We start from the raw sequence: 15,975 nt of genomic DNA, 5'->3' as shown, positions 1-15,975 counted from the left end.
GGTCACCTGTCAGATTTCCCTGGAATTCAGCCACCCCCCTGAGCTCGGGCTCCAGGTGATGTTTCAGAGCAGGAGAAGGCACTGGCCGGCCTGTGCTGAGGCAGCCCCTGTGCCCTCGGGAGGACACAGCTCCCTGCAGGAGCTCAGCTCCTTTCCGAGCCCCAGCAGTGGCCTCTGCAAGTGCCTTTCCCTCAGGCAAGGGATGCCCATCCCTGCCTTCAGCACACCTCCAGTGGGACCCACCTGCAAAAGCTTTCCATCACTTCTGCACTCCGGCTGGCTCCCTGGAAAAGTCCAGACTTCATCCAAACGAAACTCCATCCCACTCAAACCTTTGATTTTGAGGCATCTCCGAGGGCCGTTGCTCTGGATTTAATTTCTGTGAGGGAGGAGCACCTTGGCTTTAATGCTGCCGATGGGTGATGTCCTCAGGCTGAAAGGGAGGGGATTTGGGGTGGCCAGGACATCCCTGGCAACTGTGTGGGAGCTCCGGGAGGTGGGAATTGCTGTCTGAGCCCCTCTGCAGACAGCCCGAGCCGCCGTTCCCGGGCAATGCCAGCTGTTCCCTGGGGAGCTCTTGGGCTGTGGGTGCCTCTGTCCGGGCTGCAGCATCTCCCCGTGCCCGGTGGGAGCAGCCCCTGGCCGAGGAGCCGCGGCAGCCCCAGGGCCGTGTCCGTGCCAGCCCCGAGCCCGGCCCCGGGCCCTGCGTTTGGCCGCCGCTGCCACGGGCGGGGCCCCGCAGGCACAGCTCCTCCCCTGCACATCATCCCAGGGCTGCTGGCCCCGCTGGGGCTGCCGGCCTCCTTCCTCCCTGCGCCTCCGGGCACCCGGGACACCTGCAGGAAACACCGAGGGACACTGCAGGCGGCACGGGGGGCCACCGAGGCCTCCGGCCAGAAAAGCAGCCCCGGCCTCAGCAGCTGCCATCAGTTTGGCCCGGCAACACTCACCTGCAGGAAACGCCCCTGTGCGGGTGGGACCGGCCCTGCCTCTCTGCAGAGCTTTGGCCGTGGAAGAAGGGAAGCCTCAGGACTTGTCCTGCTCTTTTCCGCCCAGAAAGAGACTTTGTGTAAGTACTTTTACGGCAGCTGTTGAGTAAATCCTGGAAAGGACAGGAAATCAGCGTCACTGGAAGAGCTTTGTGCTGTCGTGAGCTGCCAGCCAGTTCTGCCCTCGAGCCATTCCAGGGGCTGCTGTGTGAAGCAGCTTTGGCAGAGAAGGCGGCACTGCACTTACCTTAGTGGGGCCAAGCGTTGCCATCCTATGGAGGTCCATCCCCATAATGCAGAGATTGGTTCAGCTGCTTGGAGCAGAGTCCGGGTAATGCCAAGGTGCTGAGTTCGATTCTCAAACGGTCCGTCTGCTTGAGAGCCAGATTTTAGGATCCCTCTCAGGCTCAGTATATCCTGTGACCTGGAAATAAGAGGAAAATTCTCGGCTGAGTTTTAATAAAACAGCTTTTGCCATTGCAGGGTGTGAGCTGCACTCGGTGATTTTCGGCCGCGATGAGCCCCACGAGCATTCCGCCCTTCCTTGCCGCCATCTTGGTTGCGTCTGAGGCCACTTCCGGTCCCGCCGGCATCTTTTTTGCGGCACCGCTAAGGCCCCCGGCAGGTGTTTACACAGACGCCTGACTAAATCCACGAATCCGAACCCGGAGGCGGCGCGGATGAGCACATGGCCGGTGTCTGCACACCTGGAAACGCCGCGGAAAATTGCGCCCGGGCGGCGCTGTAGTCGGGGTTTTTGTGCAGGCATCTGCGTAAACGCCTACAGGGTCCTTATTTTTTCCCGCCCTTTTGGCCGCCCTTTTTGGAAGGTCGGGCGCCTCGCGCCTCGGCGCCATTTTGTGAGGGGCGACGCGTGACTTCCGCTTTTCCTTGCCGCCATCTTGGTTGCTCCTGAGGCCACTTCCGTCCCGGCCGCCATGTTCTTTGTGGCTCGGCATAGGCCTCCACCAGGTATTTACACAGACGCCTGACTAAATCCACGAATCCGAACGCAAGCGCGTCGCGACTGAGCACACGGCCCGTGTCGGCACACCTGGAAACGCCGCGGAAAATTGCGCCCGGGCAGCGCCGTAGTCGGGGTTTTTGTGCAGGCGTCTGGCTAAATGCCTATAGGGTCCTTATTTTTTCCCGCCCTTTTGGCCGCCTTTTTTGGAAGGTCGGGCGCCTCGCGCTTCGGCGCCATTTTGTGAGGGGCGACGTGTGACTTCCGCTTTCCCTTGCCGCCATCTTGGTTGCTCCTGAGGCCACTTCCGTCCCGGCCGCCATGTTCTTTGTGGCTCGGCATAGGCCTCCGCCAGGTGTTTACGCAGACGCCTGACTAAATCAACGAATCTGAACGCGGACGCGGCGCGACTGAGCACACGGCCCCGTGTCCTCACACCTGGAAACGCCGCGGAAAATTGCCCCCGGGCGGCGCCGTAGTCGGGGTTTTGTGCAGGCAGCTGCATAAACACCTATAGGGTCCTTATTTTTCCCGCCCTTTTGGCCGCCCTTTTTAGAAGGTCAGGCGCCTCGCGTCTCGCCGCCATCTTGGTAGTGGAACCCACTAAAATGCCCCCTCGGCCGCTCACACAAGCGCCTGACTCAATGGACTGCCGCCCGCGGCGCCGCTGCGCCCCCATCCCGTGTCCGCACACCCGCAGACGCCGCGGAAAAGCGCGCCCGGACGGCTCCGGGGTCCGGGTGGCGCGCGCAGGCAGCCGGCTGCCACGCGCCCGGGCTCCTTGCCTTTTTCCCTCCCTTTCGGCCCCGAGCTGCGGGCGGGCGGGCGGCAGCGCCGCCCCCGAGCTCACAATGCGGGGCTGCCACGCGCGTCGGGGACGGGCGGGGGGGGACAGCTGCACTACCGCTCTTTGCCCACAGGGTGGCAGCACTGCCGCACGGCTCCGGCGGGACGGTCATGGGGGACAGCTGCACTACCGCTCTTTGCCCACAGGGTGGCAGCATTGCCGCACAGATCAGGCGGGACGGGCGGGAGGGACAGCTGCACTACCGCTCTTTGCCCACACGATGGCAGCATTGCCGCACAGATCAGGCGGGACGGGCGGGAGGGACAGCTGCACTACCGCTCTTTGCCCACACGGTGGCAGCATTGCCGCACAGATCGGGCGGGCCGGGCGGGAGGGACAGCTGCACTACCGCTCTCTGCCCACAGGGTGGCAGCACTGCCGCGCGGCGGCGCGGAGCGGAGCCATAAACGAACGTGCCCAGAAATGCCCTTCCGAACAGCCTCCGGAATAAATGGCCCAAAAGACCCCCGAGCACACCTGCGAGAGCCCTGCCAGCAACCAGACCGAACCAAAAAAGCCTTTCGTTCAGGCTCTATTTCAATATTTTTTATCTTTGTGATTCTGATATTTACATTAATCATTACAATTCAGCTTTTATATTATGTACATTATACATCATGTATTATGTTTATTATACTATTATATTTATTATATATATTAAGTATAGAAAGTTATATATAAAATAATTTATTATTTATTATGTAATGTTATAAATAATAATACATTTCATTGAAATATCATGATTATGTACATTATAGATGTTTATATTATGTATATTATATATATTTATAAAACGTGTAGTATGTAATAATATATTGTGTATTTATTATTTATATTATTTTTCATATCCTATACTTTTTGTTATTTTTCTTTTTCATTATTTTTTAATTCGTTTGTTTATATTTTAAACGATATTTTACACTAGATGAATTCATTAACCTAACACATCAGAAACACAATTAATTTGAATTAAATGAGCCTGGTTTTCTAAGGGGTAAAGTTTTAATCTTTATTCAAATAATATGGGCATGTTTTCTCTTTCTCTATGGTTTTTTTTTGGTGGGTTGCGGGGGAGTTTAGTTTGTGGGTTTTCTTTTTTTGTTCGCTTTGTTTTGGAGTTCTTTGCTAATAAACAAGCAGGGTCGGAGAGTTCAAAATAAAACGTCTACTTTGTTTTTATTGCCCCCTCTGAAATACGCCTCGACAGCCTGGACAGCAGGCTGCTGCTGGTAACACTGTGCACGGGTAGGAGGAGACCTGGTCGGGGCTGGGAAGGAAAAAACGGCACCACGGTGGTCACAGCTTTCTCCCTTCAGGAGTTTTATGGAGCAGAAAATACAGAGCTTTTGCCAACTGCGCTCTCTATGACATCCCGACGTCCAGCGGGCACGGAGGTCATTTCTCATCTTTCTTGCCAACAGCCAAACCCCCAGGCGCCCGGGGGAAGAAAGAGTATGGGGAAAAAAAAAAAGGAACAAAGAAAACATGAAAAAATAAACCAAAACTATAGAAAATAATAAATAAAATTAAAATACCAAAAGAAAAAAATTTCAAAGTAACAAAAAAGTGGAAAAAAAATTTAAACAAAAAATTAAAATAAAAAACTAAAAGTAGTTTTAACAAGTAAATAAATAGCTAAAGAAAAAAATATAAAAATTAAAAAACGGAAGAAAAAGTCTTTGAAAAACCACAAAACGCAACATGAGAAACCACAACAAAAGAGCATAAAAATACAAAAATAACAAGAAATAAAATACAAAATTAAATAAATGCAGCTTTCACCTCCTGCCACTGCCTAAAAAAGCACCATGGCTTTCCTCAATTATGCAGCAATAAGGGAAACAAACCCAGTGCCCCCCAGAACAGAAGGTTTTCTAGACAATTCCCACTTTTGCTTGGAAACAAATTCTATTTTAGTGGGAAGCTCATTTTGGACAAACACCCAAATGTGCCAAGGTAGGAAAGAACCAGCCCCCTGTGTCCAAGGAACAGCAGCTAGGCCTGGATTCAGGTTTTAATGGCATTTATGTAATTAAAAATGCAGTAAATTGAACTTTACAAAGAGATGAATCATGGCAAATAAATACTTCAACGTTTTCTTGGGAATTCACAGAATTTTGTGGAGATGGTGCTGGACAATTCCTGATTTACCAACATTAATTGGGTAAATTTCCTTGGAAATGTGCTCTACAAGGTGCAAAAATTCCAATTAGGATGGAAAATTGGAATAAATAAATATTCCCTTACTAAAATCAGAGAGGAAATCAGAGTTATTCCTTCAAATAAAAGGAAGGAATAACATCTAAATCCAAGCTTGCCTGGAAAACAAGCTCAGGAATTTCTAACATTGAAAACTTTTGCAAGAGTCATGAAGTTGGTGAAAGTTCATGGAATGATGATTTAAAATCTGCTTCCTCTGCTCTAATTTAAAGGGAAGTGGGAATTCAACAGGTCCAGTTACTCCTATCCAACCTTGGACTGGGATAAGGCCTTCCAGTGGCTTCACTTCCTACTGGCTCTCTCCTTTTTGCCCACAACCTGGAAGAGGAAAAGCAACAGGAATAAAGTCTCAAACAGGATGTCCTTGGTCCAGGCAGACTGAAATGCAGCTCCCAGGGAGGGAGGCCAGGCTGTGCCTCGGGGAGCTCCGGGAATCTGGGATTGCCCGTGGGATTAAAGGGCTGGAAAAGCACACCCACCTGCCAGGTTCAGTGCTGGGACCGAGCAAGGCCGGGGCTCGGGGGCAGCAGTCAGAGCTGGGACTGCAGGAGAACACCCCAAACCCGGGTTAAACATCCGGCACGACACGCAGCACGCTCCGGGAGAAACTCGGGCGGGAGAAGCCCCGGGATGCTCCACGTTCCTTGCCCTTGGCAGCTGTGCCAGGGCCTCCCTCAGAATGCTGACCTCACCGTGCAGCTCCTACAAAACAGGAGAACTTATGGGAATCGCCCAGCAATCCATGGACTTCCAGTTATTAAGAACCACAGCTGCAGCGAAAGGTGCCCAAACTCTACTGCAAACCAGCAGGTCTGAGGAGACGCAGGGATTTATTCCTGAGGGGACACAAGGATCCCTCAGCCAGCCAGGATTTCTCCCAGGCTCTTCCCACTGCTCTCTGAGGACACAAACAGCAGTTTTTCCCTGGAGTTCCCCTTTCCAACAATGCCAAGACTCATGTTCTCCTCCAACCCCAGGTTCAGGAAGGAAAGTAGGAATATTATCACTGCACAGACTGTCCAGGAGGGTGTGACTGAGGCAGCAGCACCAGCTCCCACTCCACTGCTGCTCTGGATTCCTGAGCAGCTCCTTTCCATCCTGCCCTTCCCAGCACCATTCCCTGGGTGCCATGTCCACAGACACCTTCTCCATGCCGCTTAAAACCCACAGACACCAACAGAAAGGAGATCAAAAATCAATTCACATGCTGCTAGTCAGAGAGAATGGGAGAGGCCTAAAAATCTGCATTTATTTTAGAACACTAGAGCAATTTCTTCATGACCCTGACTATCAGTGATGGGCAGATAAACACCTTCTTTAACTTACTACCTGCAAAAACATCAAGTTTCAAGTTTAGTAAAGATAAAATTTTGCTGCAAAAATAAAAGAGGTGGGATGTTGGTGTTAGTGCTTTAACCTTCGGACATTAGCGGGTATTTGTAAAACAAATTCATTATTGAAGCAGCTAACTTGAAAATAAGGGGGTTTTACAATAAAGTTGACCAAAAAAGAGTCTCAAAATTAAGATATAGGTTGCACAAATATTTAAGAAAAAAAAAGTTGTCTTTCGTGCATATAACCTGCCAGCCTCTCATGTTTTCAGTCCTTACCATTTATTTTTACCAAGGTGATGACTAAAACCTTGTCAAAAGCTCAAAAAAAAAAACAATCCAGGACAAGGCAGGTGTTTTCCCAAGTACCCCCAGTGTGGAGCTGTGTCAGCCACAAGTGTTTGCTCCCTCAGCCCAGCCCGGAGCAGGCTCCAGCTGCTGCCCAGGGGTTACCAAGGGACTCACCTGTTTCAAGCTGTAAATGCAGGTGGCCTGCACTGGAGTGCCAAAAAATGTGAAATATGTGACTCTCACCTTGAATAGCGATCGATCTTCTCAGGGGAGCCCCTCACCCAGGATGGGGGGCTCTGCCACGGATTTCATCCCTCTGCATCTGAAAGAAAGTTGGGACAAAAGTCAGAGTGCTGCAGGATACCTTGACAGCTCCACACATCTTGTGGCAATCTAGGAATACCCTCTACAGTCTAACTACACCCCACATCACAAATTTCAAGCCCCCAGCACTATTATCCTATTACCCCCACACCCAGACTGAGCATCAAGGCAGAGCAGCTCCAGGCCAAACACACACCAACACCCGTGACACAGCACAGGACAAACGAGGGGACACAACAGGGATAGAAAACTCTGGCAAGAAGAATGACCCTGAGGGTCCAGAGAACTCGGAATGAGATGACCGAGGTAAGATGGAAGGTGAGCTGGCCAGGCTCAGAGAACCCTGCAGGAACAAGATGCCATCGGGATGACTTATCCCAAGAAATGCAGAGATGGATGCCCGAGAACCCTACGGTCAGAATCCTCGACCTGTCTTTGCATTCTCACAAGACCTAACCCGCCGAATGGATCAGGGTGGTGCACGGCTGTCAGTACAGCTCAGAACAAGACCTGAAAAGGCATCGGACTGGATGCTTGTGAAGAGAGATGGATTCTGATGAGTGTCCGAGCAGCTGAGACAAAGGCACCTGGCTGAGGAGCACAGAGATCAGAAATGCTAAGACTGATGCCAGAGGTTTTGACAGGCCCCTGAAGGGCTAAGGGAAAAGACAGCACACACAAGACACCCAAGACACAGAGTGCACAACAGACACAACACACACCAGGACTGCTCTGCCCTGCACACCTCGGCACTGTGATCCAGAATGAGACTCTCCCTGGATGAAACCTAAGGGGTCACAGCTTAGACATCCCTGTCTTCAAACCTGACTCAAAAAACCTTGCTAGTGACCCCACACTCTTCTTTCATGCCCTCTACGGCTCTGAGCTCTCCACTTATCTCTCAGATGTCTGGGGAGGTGCATCCACGCCGGGTCCCAAAGAAGGCTGCCTCTCCCTCGGGGAAATTCCTGCTGTGACCAGGCTGGTGTCTCCTCGTCAGCTACAATAAAGAGAACTAAACGTGACCCTGTGCTCTTAGCAGCACATCAGCCAGAAACCAGCAATTCTGCTACTCACAGTCTCCTAAGCTTGCCTGTGTCCTCGGCCCTGTGCTTCAGCTGCGCTCAGAGGCCAACGCCGGCGTCGCAGGGTCTGGTCTAAAAATAAAGACAAAGAACAGAGCTGTAACACGGCCACCATTTACAGCTCCCCTGCAAATCAAAACAGTGACCGACCTTCTCAGGGGAGCCCCCTCACCCAGGATGGGGGGCTCTGCCACAGATTTCATCCACCTGCATCTGAAAGAAAGTCAGAACAACAGTCAGAGTGCGGCAGGATACCTTGACAGCTCCACATATCTTGTGGAAATCTAGGAATACCCTCGACAGCCCTGCTACACTCCACATCACAAATTTCAGGCCCCCAGCACTATTATCCTATTACCCCTACACCCAGACTGAGCATCAAGGCAGAGCAGCTCCCGGCCAAACACACACCAACACCCGTGACACAGCACAGGACAAACGAGGGGACACAACAGGGACAGAAAACTCTGGGCAAGAAGAATGACCCTGAGGGTCCAGAGAACTCGGAATGAGATGACCGAGGTGAGACTGAAGGTGAGCTGGCCAGGCTCAGAGAACCCTGCAGGAACAAGATGCCATCGGGATGACTTATCCCAAGAAATGCAGAGATGGATGCCCGAGAATCCTACGGTCAGAATCCTCTACCTGCCTTTGCATTCTCACAAGACCTAACCCGCCGGAATGGATCAGGGCGGTGCACGGCTGTCAGTACAGCTCAGAACAAGACCTGAAAAGGCATCGGACTGGATGCTTGTGAAGAGAGATGGATTCTGATGAGTGTCCGAGCAGCTGAGACAAAGGCACCTGGCTGAGGAGCACAGAGATCAGAAATGCTAAGACTGATGCCAGGGGTTTTGACAGGCCCCTGAAGGGCTAAGGGAAAAGACAGCACACACAAGACACCCAAGACACAGAGTGCACAACAGACACAACACACACCAGGACTGCTCTGCCCGGCACACCTCGGCACTCTGATCCAGAATGAGACTTTCTGTAGCCTAAGCGGTCACTTCTTGGACATCCCTGTCACCAAAAATGACTCAAAAAATCCCTCCCGGTGGCCCCTGATCCCACACCCCGCTTTCAAGCCCTCCCTGGCTCCGAGCCCTCCACTTATCTCTTGGACGTCTAGGGAGGTGAATCCACGCTGGGTGGCAAAGAAGGCCGCCTCTCCCTCAGGGAAATTCCTGCTGTTGCTGGGCTGTTGTCTCCTACACAGCTACAATAAAGAAAACCAAACATCAAAGCATAATCTTGGCAGCCCATCACCCAAAACCCGACAATTCTGCTACTCACTGTCTCCTAAGCTTGCCCGTGTCCTCGGCCCCGTGCTTCAGCTGCGCTCAGAGGCCAACGCCGGCGTCGCAGGGTCTGCCTGGGTAAAGAGCAGACAAGGTGACGTGGCAGCGCTGGAACTTGAGGGGACCATCCCTCCTTCTCCTCCCTGACTCACCTCAACTCCTCGGCCGTTATCCAAGACTACCTGGATGGGGCCTTCACAAGGAGAAGATCAAGGCTCCATCACAGACTCCTGGAATGCTCCCGGAGGGCTCACGGGTGAGGTGACCCGGGTCTGTCGTCCGGTTGGTGAGAGGGGAGCTCGGCCTCCTGCGAGTGGACTCCCTAAAACACACGATAACGGAGGCTTAGAGTTGCACCAGCGAGTGAGGCTTGAACAATAGCAACTGCTTCTGTCCACCCATCGCTGCTCACCTCGCCCACGTCAGCTTGACTGCTGAGATCCGGCTTCACCACCTAAAAATAAAGACAAAGAACAGAGCTGTAACACAGCCATCATTTACACCTCCCCTGCAAATCAAAACAGTGACTGACCTTCTCAGGGGAGCCCCTCACCCAGACTGGGGGGCTCTGCCACAGATTTCATCCCTCTGCATCTGAAAGAAAGTTCGGACAAAAGTCAGAGTGCTGCAGGATACCTTGACAGCTCCACACATCTTGTGGCAATCTAGGAATACCCTCTACAGTCTAACTACACCCCACATCACAAATTTCAAGCCCCCGGCACTATTACCCTCGTACCCCTACACCCAGACTGAGCAGCAAGGCAGAGCAGCTCCCGGCCAAACACACACCAACACCCGTGACACAGCACAGGACAAACGAGGGGACGCAACAGGGACAGAAAACTCTGGGCAAGAAGAATGACCCTGAGGGTCCAGAGAACTCGGAATGAGATGACCGAGGTGAGAAGGAAGGTGAGCTGGCCAGGCTCAGAGAACCCTGCAGGAACAAGATGCCATCGGGATGACTTATCCCAAGAAATGCAGAGATGGATGCCCGAGAACCCTACGGTCAGAATCCTCGACCTGTCTTTGCATTCTCACAAGACCTAACCCGCCGGAATGGATCAGGGCGGTGCACGGCTGTCAGTACAGCTCAGAACAAGACCTGAAAAGGCATCGGACTGGATGCTTGTGAAGAGAGATGGATTCTGATGAGTGTCCGAGCAGCTGAGACAAAGGCACCTGGCTGAGGAGCACAGAGATCAGAAATGCTAAGACTGATGCCAGAGGTTTTGACAGGCGCCTGAAAAGACTAAAGGAAAAGACAAGACACCCAAAAGACACAAAGTGCACAACAGACACAACACACCCTGGGACTGCTCTGCCCTGCACACCTCAGCACTGTGATCCAGAATGAGACTTTCCCTTATTGTAGCCTAAGGGGTCACATCTGGGACATCCCCATCTCCAAACCCGACTCAAAAAATCCCTCCCGCTGACCCCTGCCCTGGCACCCCGCTTTCATCCTCTCCCTAGTTCCGAGCCCTCCACTTATCTCTCAGATGTCTGGGGAGGTGAATCCACGCTGGGTCCCAAAGAAGGCCGCCTATGCCTCTGGGAAATTCCTCCTGTCACTTGCCTGCTGTCTCCTAGTCAGCTACAATAAAGAAAACCAAACATCAAAGCATAATCTTAGCTGCACATCAGCCAAAAACCAGCAGCTCTGCTACTCACCGTCTCTTAAGCAGGACCGGGTCCTCGGGCCCCGTGCGTGCTTCAGCTGAGCTCGGAGGCTGACGCTCGCAGCGCCAAAGCCTTAGAGGCATTACTGGCACTGAGCCCACCCACCGTGGCCTCCATTAGGGCTGTGAGCATCCCCGGTCAGAGCAGGACAGGAACGCAGGGTGGACATCCCCGGTGAACCTCAACCCTGTGGACTCGGCCCCACCACTGTCACTTCCTGCCTGGCCCTAGCTTAGGGTTACTGCCTGCACCTCTCAGGACTTCTGGCATTGCCTTGCCATTAGGATTGCTGCCTGCACCTGCTCTCAGGGAAACAGTGTTGGAAGCAGCACTGTGAGGACCGGGATACCTGTACTCTGACTTGTATCCTAGCCTGTACCCCTGATTTTCACTGTGTGTTCTCTAGTCCTTCAGTCCTTTACCTCAGCCTCTGTGTGCATCACTGTAACCTCCCCCCTTCTGAACCCTGCTTCTTCAGAGCCCTAGACCTTGCAGCCGGGGACGCTCTGCACCGTTAGGGTCCCAAGAGCTGTCCCGCACGCAGGACAGGTACATCCACAGTTGTTCCCTGCCTACCCTAAACGTGGCCCTGAGACAGGGCAGAGGCTGACAGAGCCGAACTCTTTGCGGTGGCAAAAGGCACGAAGCCTTACCAACCGCCGCCTCGAGAGGGAAATCAGGAGCACTTCCACCGGCTGCGGAGAGACAGGGAATCCCAGGGTGGGTGGGGCGGGAAACCCCCGTTATCCCCAGCCCTGCTGGATCCTGCTCCCCACTATCGCTTCCTGCCTGGCCCTAGCCTGACAGTGTCTGCACAGGTCAGAGCTTCTGGTGTGTTCCTGCACTAGGGCTGCTGCCTGCACCTGCTCTCAGGGGAAGTGTGCTGGTAGCAGTGCTGTGAGGGCCGCTACACCTGTACTCTGACTTGTATCCTAGCCTGTTCCCCTGGTTTTCACCGTGTGTCCTCTAGTCCTTGAGTCCTTTACCTCAGCCTCTGTGTGTGTGGCTACACCTCCCCCCTTCTAAACCCAACTTCTTTAGAGCCCTACACCTCGCAGCCAGGCCTTCTGGCATTGTCCTGCATAAGGGCTCCTGCCTGTACCCGCACTCAGGGAAACGGGCATGTCTTTAGGGCTACTCCTTCGGGTTTGGGTCGGGCTGGTACACCTGTACTCTCAATTGGCACATCTTGGACATCCCTATCTCCAAACCTGACTCAAAAACCCCTCCTGACAAGTCCTGACCCAGCACTCCACTTTCATCCCCTCTGTGGCTCTGAACCCTCCACTTATCTCTTGGACGTCTGGGGATGAGAATCCATGTCGGGTGCCACAGAAGGCCGCCTCGCCCTCTGGGAATTTCCTGCTGTCACCGGGCTGCTGTCTCTTATTCGGCTACAAGAAATAAAACAAACATCGATGTATGATCTCAGCAGATCTGTTGGCCAATCGGTCAGGGCGTAAGACAAGTGGACCACCTCAAACACACAAACAATAACATAAGCTGAAGAGTTACACCGGAAACACCACTACACTTAACTGCATAAATACATAAATTTTCAAACAGACAACCCCAAAAAAATTCCAGCAAAAAAAGCCAACTCTTATCACCCCCAGTCAAACTACTGAATATAATAAAAACAACCCCACGTCCAATCCCCTCAATAATACTCCAGAACATATACCCAGAGCGCCCCCAAAGTTAAAGACCTCCCGCTAGCCAAATAAAAAGGAAAAAGCCCATGTCTTGCAACCTATATTAATTCATTAACTTAAAGCTTTAAAAATAAACATTAAAGTTTAAACCTTTAGATAACACTAGCACACCATAGACGCCAATCCCATCACTACATGCCAAACCAAAACTTATTTCAACCTTTTGTGCTGCTGCTGCTCGGCACAAAGGTTTGTCCCTCAGCACCTCCTGAAGTAATGTTCCACGCCCAAGGCCTCCCCCAGCCCCTGTGAGATGAACTCACCATCCTTCCATGAGCCTCACCTGGGAGCCCAGCATAAACCCCTCTCCTCCCGCAGCTCCGTGCCAAACTGAGCTCGGGCTCCCCTCTTAAAGCAGTGCTGGCAGGACCCGCCCCCTCGTTATCCTTTACAGCTTCCACCTGTCCCCTCATCAGTGTGACAGCTCTCACCTGGGGCTGCTCTGTCCCCTCATCAGTGTGACAGCTCTCACCTGGGGCTGCTCTGTCCCCTCAATCAGCCTGTGACAGCTCTCACCTGCAGCTGCTGCCAGTCCCTGCCGCTCATTTCCTGGACATTGCACTGTGTGCACTGACACGCTGGGGCACCGGGCTTTCCTTGCTGTGAATAAGGATCCCTCTTCTCCTGCACGTGCCCAAGGCTGAAACTGGGATTCCACCTCCTAAATTCCGTTTGTGTGAGGTTCACAATTCCTAAGGAAATTTCCCAGCAATCGTTACCCTTCATTTACATTTTCTCCTTTGGAATCATTACTACCTTGTCTTTCTGTGCAAGGGTTTCCAAACGTTCATTGAGAGTTCAGTAGCCGGGTTGGCTTGTTTATAACATAGCTGACAATCCCAGGCTCAATCCAAACACCCAGAGATACAGGGAAATATGGAGACAGTTTATAAATACTGCCCACCTCTGACCCTGAATTCTTCATCGCACATCCTCGGAGCAGATTTACTCCATCCTTTCTTCCCAGCAGCACCTCTCCAGCACAAATCTCACTTCTCACACCTGTTTCTTCCCACAAACCAAACAGAAATCTACTACAGGGCGAGGCGGGGAGGGGCAAGGCCGGTCTCGGCGCAGAGCCCCCGGGCCCTCAGGGCGGGCCGGGGGGACCGGAGCAGAGCCCGGGCCGGGTTGGAGCCGGAGCCGGTCTGAGGGCGGAGGCCCCGGGCCCTCAGCGCGGGCCGGGGGGCGGGGGCGGTTCCCGGGGCCCGCTGTCCAATCAGCACTGCCGATGCCTCAGCGAGCCCGCCAATCGCGGGGATTCAAAAGGGTGGCGGAAGTAGCTGCTGCTCTATGGGCTCGGTGAGGAACGCCCCGGTGGGGTCCCGGCGCCGTGCACTTGGGACCCGCCCCGCGCCCCTGAAGCCGCGCCCCCGGTACTGCCCGGCCCCGGCTGCCTCCGGCCCCGCCTCACAGAGCCCCGGCTCCGCCCCGGCCCCGCCCCGAGCCCGCCCCGGCTCTGCCCCTGCTCCGCCCCGAGCCCACCCCGAGCCCGCCCCGGCTCCGCCCCGAGCCCGCCCCGGCTCCGCCCAGAGCCCGCCCCGGCTCCGCCCGGAGCCCGCCTCGGCTCCGCCCCGAGCCCGCCTCGGCTCCGCCCCGAGCCCGCCTCGGCTCCGCCCCGAGCCCGCCCCGGCTCCGCCCCGGATCCGCCCCGAGCCCGCCCCGGATCCGCCCCGAGCCCGCCCCGGCTCCGCTCCGAGCCCGCCCCGGCTCCGCCCCGAGCACGCCCCGGCTTGGGGGCGGGACCATCGCCCGCGACCCCGCCCCGCCCCTCGCAGCTGAGCCGAGCCGAGCCGAGCCGAGCCGAGGTTGCTCGCGGCCCTGCGCGGAGCCAGGCGGGGCCGGGAATGGGAGCGGGCGTTCTGGTTCGGGTCCTGTCAGTGTCGGCTGCGGCTCCCGAGAGGTGCGGCCCCCCCCGGCGGGCGGGTTGTGGGTCTCGGGGCCTGAGGCCCAAGCTGGCGTTGCGGTCGGGATCGGGACCGGGATCGCTGCGGGCGGCAGGAGCCGCTCCTGCTCCGCCTGCAGCCGGAGCTGCGCTGGGGTCCTGCCGGGGCTCTGGGCACGGGAGGACGGCGGCGGCGATTTCCTCTGATAACCTCTGATATCGACCCCCCCACAGCATCATTGATCCCCACCCGAGTGTCACTGACCCCCCCAATGTCATTGATGCCCCCCCAATATTCCATTGATCTTCCCTCACCGTCACTGACCCCCCCCAATATTCCACTGATCTCCCCACTTGATCCCGCCCTTTTTCTCCCCTCACGTTTCCCGCCTTTTTTCTCCCCTCACGTTTCCCGCCCTTTTTCTCCCCTCACGTTTGCCGCACTTTTTCGTGGGGAACGACCCCTGAGGGGTCCTGTGGAAGGATTCTGGAGGTCCGAGGGGTGAATTTGGGGTTTGGAGGGAGGTTTTGGGGGTTCCCAGGGATGGATTTGGGGGTTTTTGGGGGTCCAAGGGATGGATTTGGGGGGTCCCGGTGTGGATCTGGGGTCCTGGGGAGGTTTTGGGGGGTCCCAGGGGTGGATTTGGGTTTCATGGGGAGGGGTTCGGGGGTTTTTTTGGGGCCTCAGGGGTGAATTTGGGGTCCGGGGAGAGGTTTGGGGGGTTTTTCGGGGTCCCAGGGGTGAATTTGGGGTCTGGGGAGGGGTTTTTGGGGGTCCCTCACCTGCAGGGCGTCGCGGGGGTGGCAGGGGGAGGGGGCAGCGGGGGGGGCCCAGCGCCCACCCCCCCTTGGGCTTCAGGAGGGCGTCGATGAGACCGAAACAGCTCGGGGGGGGGGGGGGGGTCAAAAACGGGGGGGGGTCACGGGCTGGAACCCCCCAGTGCCCCCCAAACCACCCCCAGGGCCCCCCCGACCTCCAGGAGCCCGCAAAACCCTCCTCAGGTTCCTTTGATGCCTCAAATGGGCTGCCCAAACCTCCCGAAGATCCCCCAAAAACACCCAAAGCAGCCCCCAGGACTCCCCCCAGACCCCCCAAAACCCCCCAAACCCCTCCAGGACAACTCGGGACCCCCAGGACCCCCCAAAATCCGCCCCCCCCCTCCCCCTGAGGCCTCGTTTGACCCGCTCCACGTTGCGGACAGGCACCAGCTGATCAAGCCACAAGCACCAGCACCTGCGGGACTGGGATGGACTGGGAGCACTGGGAGGGTGATCAGAGAGAACTGGGATGGACGGGGAGTGGACTGGGATGAACTGGCAGGCGTGTGGGGGTCGAT

At 54.9% G+C, this 15,975-nt stretch overlaps 2 long non-coding RNA genes across 2 annotated transcripts; both read right to left on the bottom strand.

Annotated features, from left to right (window-relative positions):
* Positions 1-8,585: 8,585 nt before the first annotated feature.
* Positions 8,586-10,079, bottom strand: LOC136284669 (uncharacterized). The gene is made up of 4 exons (XR_010719253.1): positions 9,765-10,079; positions 9,505-9,674; positions 9,348-9,426; positions 8,586-9,270 (listed from the first exon to the last, which is right to left on the bottom strand). It is a non-coding gene; the product is annotated as an uncharacterized lncRNA (long non-coding RNA).
* Positions 10,080-12,228: 2,149 nt separating this feature from the next.
* On the bottom strand, positions 12,229-13,882 carry LOC136284670 (uncharacterized). Its single transcript, XR_010719254.1, has 3 exons — positions 13,658-13,882; positions 13,270-13,445; positions 12,229-12,432 (listed from the first exon to the last, which is right to left on the bottom strand). It is a non-coding gene; the product is annotated as an uncharacterized lncRNA (long non-coding RNA).
* Positions 13,883-15,975: the final 2,093 nt, after the last annotated feature.

This window comes from Chamaea fasciata, unplaced genomic scaffold (assembly GCF_029207755.1).
Source record: "Chamaea fasciata isolate MVZ Bird 193981 ecotype frontalis unplaced genomic scaffold, bChaFas1.0.hap1 SCAF_1249, whole genome shotgun sequence".
Classification (NCBI taxonomy): domain Eukaryota; kingdom Metazoa; phylum Chordata; class Aves; order Passeriformes; family Sylviidae; genus Chamaea; species Chamaea fasciata.
This window is presented reverse-complemented; position numbering and strand designations above follow the sequence as displayed.